This window comes from Nipponia nippon, unplaced genomic scaffold (genome assembly GCF_047370975.1).
Source record: "Nipponia nippon isolate SJK-2023a ecotype South Korea unplaced genomic scaffold, ASM4737097v1 scaffold_8, whole genome shotgun sequence".
NCBI classification, from domain to species: Eukaryota; Metazoa; Chordata; class Aves; order Pelecaniformes; family Threskiornithidae; genus Nipponia; species Nipponia nippon.
Window position 1 is genome coordinate 26,270,995 of NW_028262402.1, and position 9,988 is coordinate 26,280,982.

Genomic DNA, 9,988 nt, shown 5'->3' on the forward strand with positions numbered 1-9,988 from the left:
TTTCCTCCCTGTTCCTGGGACATGGACAGTAAACAGCACTTGATATTGTCCCCTAAAGATATTTTTGTAGGAAAGTTAGTGGTTCAAGTCTATTATTAGCTATATCTGTCTTTATTTCACCAGTAATAGTAAATAAGCAAGCAAGGAATCAGGATTGCTTTGCTCTCGCTGTGTCTCTATCGCTAATCCTTATTTCTGGCTTCTCTCATTCAAGTCATCGCTACTATGAATTTCAAGGCTAGGGCTTATATGTGTCAGCTAACAACTTTTTTCTCTTAACAATACTTTAAACAGATTTCAGGGCTTCAGCAGCTAAGGCAATCTAAGACCGCATCCAATAAGCCATGCCCTGTCATTTGCAGCCTTTAGCTGCTGCCACGGTAGGAAAGGTGATTACTCTGCTAAAACAACTGATACTTAAATCAGTAAGTATAGCTCGTAAGTATTTTTCCTTAGACTAATTGAGCACCCATCAAAAGCCCTGCTACTACCTTGGGGGTAGCGTTCCCCAAACACCATAAGACTGCACAGTTGATTTGCTGGAGAAGAGCATTTGCTAGAGGTTGACCCTCCTACTCTGATGTAAAGGTACGGGCCTCAACTCTCCTCGTACTCTCCCAAAGTGTGATTTCCTGAGCAGAGGGGAGGCAGAGGATTCCTTCTCTGTCTCTTGCAGTGTCAGACAGGAAATTATAGATTCTACTGAATATGGAAGATTTGCCATTCTCTCTTACTTAGTTAGCTTCACTCTTCACCTTCAATACACTCCGTGATTCATCTCTCATGTTTTCAGCGTTACATTTGAAAGCCTCTTCACACTGAAGAGCGCTCAGCGTGCTGCTTTATGCCTAAACACTAGCTGACAGATCCAACGGGAGGAAAAGAGCTTCCTTTCCAGTGAAGCTGACATTAGCACTGGGGGGAGTTGTTCTTTTTTGCATTAGACGGCAGCCCACCACTGACACCTGCTTTCAGCAGAGTGATACGTTACAGAATTGCCAGGCTTGAATAAGCTCAGAGCACTGGCAGGCAAAAATCCCCTGGGAGGGAAAGGAAGCGAAGCAGCGGTTCCTCGAAGAAACAGTGCCAGGGCTGAGAAAGAAATTTCCCGTTACGTGCATTTCCAGTGCACCCACTGTTACGTGCGATAACAGGCAAACCCGACTTAATTGTACAGTCTGTAATGCCTGAAAGAAAAGAAGGTGCCTTAAATGCAGAAAGTGAAAAATAAGCCAAACTACGGAAGACAAAGGTGAAAATGTCGTCAAGCATCCAGAGACCAAAAAGGTGCAAGAGAACAACAGGTATCAGAGGTAACAAGAACTTATCCTGTAGGCACACGGAAAGCGTGTGTCAGGAAAGCGATGATGCTGAGCAGGCCAGAGGGCGCGCAAGTGAGCCCTCGTTATATCTTTCTTTCTTCCTTTGAAATGCCACCGTATTTACCTTTTTCATTAATTCTCACTGAAGAGGCTATTTGTGAACCAGTTGATAACACAGTACGTGTCAGCACCAGAGACATAGGAATTCCGTTTAGACTAGAGAAGGAAGAGAGCCGAGAGCGCCCTTACGGAAGTTAGATGTTGCGAAGGTCGGCTGAAACCGCAAAGCTTCATCTTAGGATGCTTGGAGGACTGGGAAGCGGCTCTAAAGCCAGAAGTTACCTCAGAAGAGCGAGTTTGGTGAGATGCTAAGAGGACGCAACAGGACCACCATAACTTTGGTGTTTAAAGACTGATCAGTTTGCCTAACCATGGCTTCTAGAGAGAATAACCTGAAGCAAAACCACCACTTTGTTATTATGTAAAAACACAGCAAGAGCTGAGAGTGGAAAGCTCTCCTGAGCAGGGCCTCACACAGGAGGCTGTGCTTGGCCCATCTCTGTTTGCTCTTGACAACAACAAAACATGCCCTGAAACATTACGGTGCTTCATATAATCAAATTGGCATTTCTCAAAGACGACTCAGGTTCAGTCACTCAAAAACCCCATTAGAGCAGGGGGAATTCAAGATATTCCTCTTAGTCCTAATTCTTTGACTGCCTTCAGGTTTTTCAGGTCCTCTACGGAGACTGACATTGAAAACTAAGAGTCTGCACTGATGCTTTTATTTTAAAAGCCCTCCACCTTCGTTCTGCTGAGGAGTTCCCTTCTGCTCTCTGTCTAAGCTCAAGGAACCTCAGTTTCTCTTTCTAGTTCCACTGGGCACCTCTGTAGCAGGCAGAGATGGCCAACGCTGCCTGCCTGGTTTCCCGCAGGTGCCGGTACAGCCTGCCAAGCTGCTGCAGTGTCCAGCTGCCCAGCTCCTTGTCTGAGCTGCCTGTCTGACAGGCAGGGTGCCTGCACCCCTCTGTGCCCCGGGCAGCCCCGACTCGCAGCTGCGTGGAAAATGCAGCTTCACAGGCCTCTGTGTAATTCACGGATTCGTTTCCAGCTGCCAATGAGTTACACAGAATCACAGAATCAGTGAGGTTGGAAAAGGCCCTTAAGATCATCGTGTCCAACCGTTAACCTAGCACTGCCAAGTCCACCACTAAACCATGTCCTCAAGCACCACGTCCACCCGTCTTTTAAATACCTCCAGGGATGGAGGCTCAACCACCTCCCTGGGCAGCCTGTTCCAATGCCTGACTACCCTTTCGGTGAAGAAGTTTTTCCTAATATACAACTTAAACCTCCCCTGGCGCAGCTTGAGGCTGTTTCCTCTCATCCTATCCCTTGTTACTTGGGAGAAGAGACCGAACCCCACCTCGCTACAGCCTCCTTTCAGGTAGTTGTAGAGAGCACTCAGGTCTCCCCTCAGCCTCCTCTTCTCCAGACTAAACAACCCCAGCTCCCTCAGCCACTCCTCATAGGACTTGTTCTCTACACCCTTCACCAGCCTCCTTGCCCTTCTTTGGGCACGCTCCAGCACCTCGCTGTCCTTCTTGGAGTGAGGGGCCCAAAACTGAACACGGTATTTGAGGTGCGGCCTCACCAGTGCTGAGTACAGGGGCACTATCACCTCCCTGGTCCTGCTGGCCCCCCTATTGCTGATATAAGCCAAGATGCCATTGGCCCTCTTGGCCACCTGAGGACACTGTTGCCTCATGTTCAGGCAGCTGTCAACCAACACCCCCAGGTCCTTTTCCACCAGGCAGCTCTCCAGGCACTTCTCCCCAGGCCTGTAGCGTTGCATGGGGTTGTTGTGACCCAAGTGCAGGACCTGGCGCTTAGCCTTGTTGAATCTCATACAGTTGGCCCCAGCCCAACAATCCAGCCTCTTCAGGTCCCTCTGTAGGGCCTTCCTACCCTCCAGCAGATCGACGCTTCCACCCAACTTGGTGTCGTCTGCAAACTTACTGAGGGAGCACTCAATCCCCTCATCCAGATCATCAATGAAGATATTGAACAGGACCGGCCCCAACACTGAGCCCTGGGGAACACCACTCGTGACTGGCCACCAATTGGATTTGACTCCATTCACCGCCACTCTCTGGGCTCGGCCGTCCAGCCAGTTTTTAACCCAGCGCAGAGTGCACTGTGCCCTGTGCTTATTTTACCCTAACAGCTACTCTTATAAGGCACACGATCTTTCCCTTAGCAATTTACCACTAATGGTGCTAGCCACACACAGATCATTATTTGCTTACAGCTCCTACATCTCTAACTCCAGATTGTCTTATATCCCAAGCACTTTCCAAAGGTTACCGTGCTTGCAGTTCAGAAAACAAAAAAGCAGGGGAGGGGGTGAAAAAGAGAAATCGGACTTGGAGCAAAAGCAAGCATCTTCCACAACAAAACCATCCTTTGTCATCTTCACTATGGATCATCTTCATCACTTCCCTTTCTGAGGAAGCACCAAGTTATTTAGAAGAGAGAGACCCAAACAGCTGAACACAAAACACTGCTTCAGCGTGCACATTTATACGTGCGTTTTCAGTATTCAGGTGTGCCTAGAGAGAAGCAGCTTTAAAGGCTGAGCACTTGCTTCATACACCACACACCCACAGGTATTAAAGAAGAGAAGTCCACCAAATCTGAAGGAAATAAGCCTGCTACCCAGTAGGTTTGTGCTGCGTGCTCTCATAAAACCCCCTGCCTTCTTCCTTACCTCTGCAGCCCTTCCTCCAGCAAGACTAAGCTTGCCACACGCAACGAGAATCCCCACAGGTGCACCCACTTGCAGCTACAAGAGTTTCAGTTTACTGCAGCAGCTGCAGCAAATTGATTTCTGAGCTGGAAGTGGCCTTTTGGAGAATTTCCAAGAAGAGCACAATTGGCAGAGAGGAAAACCCAGAGGGAAACAAACCCTTTTGGGGAAGTCTGGTTCATATGCTGGGTTGTCTGTGAAGCTAAATATGTGGGTGGAAAAACTAATGCACACCAAGTCAGGATTTGCACGTCCTCCTGAAAATCCAGCGTGTCGTACTGCTAGGAATTAACTATTCCCCTCTCTCAACGGAACACCAAAACTGTCTGCCAGCCTGTTTCAGTAATGCATTGAGAATACATCTGTGTAAAGGAATTTTGTTGCTGGGTTGCCTTAAAAGGACGTAATATATCAAAGGAGAGAGTGTCCAGCATTTATTTTCCACAACCAGATGGCTTATCTTAGGTCTGGGGACGAAAAAAACCCTTAACAACGTGTCATTCATAACTAAATGTTCTGACTCTTGGGTTCAGTGTGTCGTGGTCAGCATTAGAGCAGTATCACGATCATTGCCAAGGGTGTCCAGCTGCAGAGATTCACAAAGTCAGCCTCCATGCCTAGAAAATCCTGACAAGACCCTCTGTCAGGAAGAGGGCTGCCTGTCAGGATGCACCACCACCACTGACCAGCAGACTGGCTGCTCCCAGGCAGAAGCCCACTGAAAAGCAGCTGCAAAAGGGAGAAGTCAGTGTCACACCATCCGGGGGATCTGGTGAAAAGCTCTTTATCCTAAACCCCATGTGCCCTCAGCCTCCACCTCAGTTCAAACTTGAACTACATCTGTACTCCAGCAGAAATCTGCCTGGATTGTGTTTGGGGTTGGGAAGTACCCATCTAGGGGCTGTCCTGTGATGAGTGTATGTGCACAGCTGCAACCGTCACCCCTTGCTGTTTTCAGCTGGACATGTCCAGAGACGCTGAGCACCTGCAAACCCAGGCAGCTGGCCATTTTCAGGATTTAGCTTAGTAAGCTTGAGCCTAGCTCAATGCCACAGGTCATGTACCTGTCAGAAACACAGGGGGAGGGGATGGGAGGGCATGGGAGGGGAGGGTAAATTCCAGCTGTGGCTTTTGTAAGTACAGGTGAGTGATCCAACTTCTTCACTGTTGGAAGTGTTTCAAAGTTACGAATGCTTTGAGTAACACGTTCTCTTTCGAAAATTCTCTAGGCTTTTAGAAACCTTCACCTCGTCCTCTGTTGTCCCTTGGCGTCCCGTTAGCTGTCTGGGACTTGTATGAACTAAGGTGCTGACCCGTGAGGCCACCGTGCGGTGAGCTGTTGGCCATGATCAGCTGGTGCCAAAGTCCTGAAGCTCCCTGGGATGGCCAGGTTCTGCGCAGCATGAGCACACCATCTTCGTCTCATGCCTCTGTAGAAATTTCGGTCTGGCAGAGGCAGAACAGAACTGAATGCCCTGAGAACGAAAAAGAGTGGCAATACTGGACCATATTTTAAAAATGCAGCAGGTGTAAATGTAGGCATATGTATTATCGATTCTAAATTACCGTCTGCACAAAACTCAGCATAAGTAATCTTGCCTAAGTGTAAACACGGGCAGAAGCAGAGATGCGATTCGTGTACGTAGTGCTGCCACATCTTTCAAACTTTGAAAAGTTTAAACAGTCCAACGTTTGACGAGCTCTCTACTGAAGCATCTTAACAAATCTACTGAAGCATCTTGCAAATCGGCAGTTATTTGGAAGTTATTGCAAGTAGTTCCTGCGGATTACTCCGGTTAATTCCATTTTTGTTAGATCTGCTATATGACGGGGATATGCGTAATCTCCTGAAATAAAGCAGACAAGACAATAGCTGTACAAACCCCAGCAGCTGTAGGAGTAACCTCTCTGCAGAGTGTGGTGAGACAGGAGGATGACATGGAGACCTTGCTGTGAAGCCGTCCACTTCTGAGGACAGTAAAAAAATGAAGGGCTCTCTCTCCCTTGTGACGGATTCTTTCTCCTTGTATAGAGATCCATTAAAATAATGCTTCAGCATACACTGCATTAAAAGAAAGACCATGGAATGAAATGTGGTCAAATAATGGGACTTAGAATAAAAGTTGTCTGAGCTGAAAGCATGAAAGGAATGTCCAAATGTTTCAGAACTCGATGTGGCTTCTTTTTGCATCTGTCTATCTCCAAGAGGCGTGAGGAGACTGCGTAGTGTATTATAACAGGAATTCAGAATTAAAGATGTGGTAAATCTTACCACCATGATCCTGCTCGGGGCTAGATAGTTCTGTCACCTGCTGATAAAAGTCCAGCCATGACTTCCACGATGGGGTTTTGCTCCCTGGTGGCAATGTTAGGTCTCCGCCAACTCCTGGGACAAATCTGTGTGACAAGGCTTGTGTCGTGTTGTATTGTGTGTTGTGGTGGGTTCTTTTAAGCTCTGCACTAGCTTCAGTCCTCATGGTAGGTTTTACAATTACTGTCAGTACAGTGAAAAGAAACATCCGAGTGTACTTAACGGGACATCCTTCTGAAATTGTGCAGTGAGACTTGATTCTGGAAGCTGCTGACTTGGTTGTTTTTCTAACATGATTTTCCGTTTGGCAGTGAATTAAAAGCATAGAAACAAAAGCAAAGCAAAGAAACTCCATCTATTTAAAAGCATTGGGGTTGCTTTGTCAAGCACTTAAACCTTGGAGCACCAGGATGCAATTCCAATGCGTCTTGCGTGTGTTAGAATAGAATTTCTACTTACAGACTTGCATGTAGGTGTTCTTTCAGTGGATGAAGGTAAACTTTTGCTTCCAAGGATTTTCCCCAAATCACAAACAGGTGGAGCATTCGTTGCTGCCCAATAGCATGTAGTGGCCTTGATGAGGTGGCAGATCCTGGTTTCTCTTGTCTCTAATGCACATCTCCTCACAAATGAGGCCAAACCTAGAAATGGGGTAGTATGACGAATAATGGGTTCTTCTGTCTAATGCCTATTCCGCTCCCCTTGAATGGAGACGTCGTCGTCCACCCGCATGAACCACTCGTACTTGTCCAGGTAGCGGGCGTGCATGTACTTGATCATCAGGAAGGACTTCTTCTGCGGCGGGGAGGAGGCGTCCACGCCGGGCAGGGCGACGCCGGGCAGCGGGGGCAGCCCGGGGGGCGCGGCGGAGCCCTGGCTGGAGAAGAGCTCCACGCGGCCCGGCACCGAGGGCGCCCACGGCCGCTGCGCCGCCACCGCCCGGCTGCCCAGGGACTTCTGCGCCGTCCTCACCCCCACGGAGAGGAAGTTGCGGGGCTTGGCGCAGCCCGGCGCGCCCCCCCACTCCCCGCTCCCGTTGCGGCTGCCGCCGGGCCGGCCGCTCCGCTTCTCGCCGCCTTCCTCCTCCTCCTCCGGCTCCCCTTCCCCGCCGCCGGCGGGGCCGGAGACCGTGCCCTCCTCCGCCGCCGCCGCAGGCAGCTCCCAGCGGCTGCTCCTCAAACTCGGGCCGCCCAGCACCGCCGCTGCCGCTGCCTCCGCCGGCGCCTGCTGCCCGCCCGGCGCCGCCGCGCCCCCGGCCGCCCCCGGCCCCGCCGAGCGCCCCTAGGAGGAGCAGAGCCTGGCGCCGCGCCGCTTCTTCTCGCTCAGCTCGGCCGCTTTGGGGGCGAGGAGCCGGCGGGGAAGCCCAGCCCCAGCCCCAGCGCCACGCTCAGCCAGGCTCTCCGCGACCGCGCTGCCGCTGGAGGCGACCCCCGGCCCGCGGCGGCCCCGCCCGCGGCGACTCCCGGCGCGGCGACTCCCGGCGCGGCTCCCTGCCCCGCCGCGGCGGCCCGGCCGCCCGCGCTGCTCCCGACTCCAACTTCTGCGGGCGGGAGGGCGGCGGCGAGGACGGCGGAGCGCTACCGGCGGCCCCTTCGCTCCGCTCCGCTGGCACCTTGTCGCCGCGGCGGCTGCTCCCTCCCCGCCCCTCCCACCGCTCAGCCTCCTCCACACGGCGGCGGCGACGGTGGCGGCGGCGGCCCCCGCTCGGCGCTCGCCGCTCAGCCGGCTTCCTCCGCGGCTTCCGAGCGCCTCACCCCGGAGGGCGCCGCCGCCCGTGCCCGAGCCCGAGCCGCGCCGGGGAAGTGGCGGCCGCCGCCGCCGCTCCGGAAGGACACGGTGGTTTTGGGGGCCGCCCGCGGCTCCCCCGCGCCGCGGCCCCGCCGCCCTCCGGCGCCCCCTCCGCCCGCCGGGGCCGGGGCCGGGGCCGGGGCCGGGGCCGGGCGCCCGCGGGGCGGTGGGGCGAGGGTGCCCCCGGCCGCGGCGCTTGGCGCCGGTGCGCCCCGCTCCCGCCGCCGCGTCGGGAGAGGCCGGGGGCTCCTCCGCGGCCGCGGCTTCACATGGCCCGAGGGCGGCCACGGGACGCCGGCTAGCCCCGTCCTGCCCTCGTCTCTCGTCCCAAGGCTGGCCACGGCGAGGCAGGTCAGGGGTGCAGTGCCAGGAGGAGGGAAGCCGCCTCCTCCGCCCCTGCTCTGCCCTCCGCTCCCCGGCCCCGACCGGCCAACGCCTTTGCAGCCAAGAACTGCAGCCCCCCGGCCACCTCTTTTCCCGTGGCGTGGATTCCCACAGCCTGCGCGTGCTCTTGTTCTTACTGCCACGAGCTCCGAGATGCTGGGGCAGAGCCTCCTCATCCTCCCGGCCTCAGGGTGACTGCACTGGCCGCCGCAGCCCAGGACGACGGACAGCAGGAATGAAACGTCCAGGCCGCTCTGCCTGGAGAGGCAGCCTTAGTTCTGAAGTGTGAGGTCTCCCTCCTAGCCCCCGTGTCTAATGAGGCGCATCCCTGATCTCATTGTGCAAGATGCTCGTCTCCGGCAAAAGCCAGGAATTGTTCCTGGCGTGCATTTGTCGCTTCACTCAAATACATCCGCCTTACTGAAGACCCAGTAGCATACGTGCGTGTCATCGGCTGTCAGCAAAACCGCCCATTTTTGTAGCCAAGTCTATGGGGCTGTCTGTCACTTGACGGGACTTCATCGATTGTCAGGTGCGGGTGGCAAGGCGAGAGGAGGAGTGGGGAAGCTGGTCTTGGGTGATGCTAGCAAAAGTCACAGAATAGTGGCGAGAGAAAGGATTTTTCCCAAAAGAGAGCAGTTCCTTTGCCCACCTGGCAGAAGAGAAAAGCCTGCTCTGCATAGTCTTTACCTAGGCAGAGGTCGCTTACTGAAGTACTGCTGCGTTTTCCCTTCTGCCTCCACCGCATGCAGGGAGCAGGCTGCGTGCTCTTTGTGGGTTTGAGATGCGCGAGCGTCAGGCTCAGGAAGCATACCCTCTAGCTTGCCCAGGGCCGAGCGCCCTTTCCAAAGCAGCCCAGCATTGATTTCCTCTCTATGCGCACCCAGGCTGGAGCATGCATAATGCCAAGCAGCGAGGCACTAGGGACCAGGCCCACGTGCGTATTCACTCCGCTGCCCCCCCGAAAAACAGCCCGAGGAACGTGTCCAGGCACAGAACCACCACCCGAGATCTTCTGCCAGCAACAGGGTGGCACAGCCCGGGTCTCTCTTCACCGAGCTACTAACAGGCAACAAGCTAAGGCGGAAGGCTGTCCTTCGGAGCGCCTTCACCATGGCGTGAGGGATTTCCAGTCTTCGGAGCGCCTCAGCTTTCCAGAGGAGGCTTCCACTTTAAACTGCTCTCTCCCACTCCTTCCCTCCCCGCTCCCCGCCACCAGGTGGGGGCTGCTGGGTCCCAGCGAGTCCTGCGCAGTACGACCTCCGGTAGTAAGGGCTCCTTCACGCCTACGCAACCCCATCATCACGGTGGCCTAAGTTTCCAGAGCGCTCTGGGGTTGCGCAGACACAGTGTATGACCCGAAGCTACTTCCAT

At 53.8% G+C, this 9,988-nt stretch overlaps 1 pseudogene; it reads right to left on the reverse strand.

Moving 5' to 3' along the window:
- Nucleotides 1-7,123: 7,123 nt before the first annotated feature.
- LOC148050532 (chondroitin sulfate synthase 3 pseudogene) lies at nucleotides 7,124-9,729 on the reverse strand (annotated as a pseudogene).
- Nucleotides 9,730-9,988: the final 259 nt, after the last annotated feature.